This window comes from Alligator sinensis, unplaced genomic scaffold (assembly GCF_000455745.1).
Source record: "Alligator sinensis unplaced genomic scaffold, ASM45574v1 scaffold781_1, whole genome shotgun sequence".
Lineage (NCBI taxonomy): Eukaryota > Metazoa > Chordata > Crocodylia > Alligatoridae > Alligator > Alligator sinensis.
The window spans coordinates 1,382,395-1,383,401 of record NW_005841845.1 but is presented as its reverse complement, the minus strand read 5'-3'; positions in this window follow the sequence as shown (position 1 = coordinate 1,383,401).

Here is a 1,007-nt window from a genome sequence, read left to right as displayed (position 1 = left end):
GCCGGCGGGCGGCCTCGGAGGGGCTTCCACACTCAGAGTTTCGACGAACGAAACGCACGGATCAGTTGAGCTTGTGCCCGGGTTAAGCTCAGCGCAGTCAGCCCCGAGCCTGCTCGGCCTTGCACGCGGGGCTTGCTCGAGCCGGGACCGGGAGCCCCGCGACGGGCGGCCTCCGCGGTCCCCTTGGCCGGTGGGGGTCCGGGTCGGGTCCATCCGCCTTGGAGCTGGTGGAAGGAGCGTGTGTGTAAGATGCCTTCGCCTTTCCTTATGGATGGGGGTGGGTGTGTGTGTGTGTAAGATGTCTTTGCCTTTCCTTAGGAGCGTGTGCATGTAAGACGTATTCATTCGCCTTTTCTTAAGGGTGTGTGTGTGTCCCTGCTTTTGCCTTTCCTTATGGATGGGTGTGTGTGTGTGCGTGTAAGATGTCTTCACCTTTCCTTAGGTGTCTATGTGTGTGTGTAAGATGCCTTTGCCTTTTCTTAGGGGGGGTGTATGTGTAAGATGTCTTCACCTTTCCTTGGGAGGGTGTGTGTGTGTGTGTGTGTGTGTCCTTGTAATTCAAAGACGCCTCCGCCTTTCTTTATGGGGGTGTGTGTATGAGAGAGACAGAAATGTCTTCACCTTTCCTGGGGGGGGGGGGGGGTGTTTGTGTGTGTGTGATTTTAAAATGCCTTCCCCTTTCTTTATGGGTGTGTGGGTGTGTGGGTGTAAGACGTCTTCACCTTTCCTTCCCGATTTAAAGCGGAGCGAGCTTCCCTCCCCCGGCCGCGGAGCCCGGGCGCCCCGCGACCCCCAGCCCCGCACCGCCCGTGAGTCACGAAACCCACCGAGTGGAAATTCAATCGCCCTCCTGTGTGTGGTCGGGATCGCCAGCAGCTGCTTTGCCAATTTTTTTTATGACACTTCGGTTGACGTAGGGCAGGCAGGACTATTATTTTCCTGAATAAAAGTGGAAATAACCCTCCCTCCCTGCTCGTTCCCCCCAACACACACACACACACACCTCT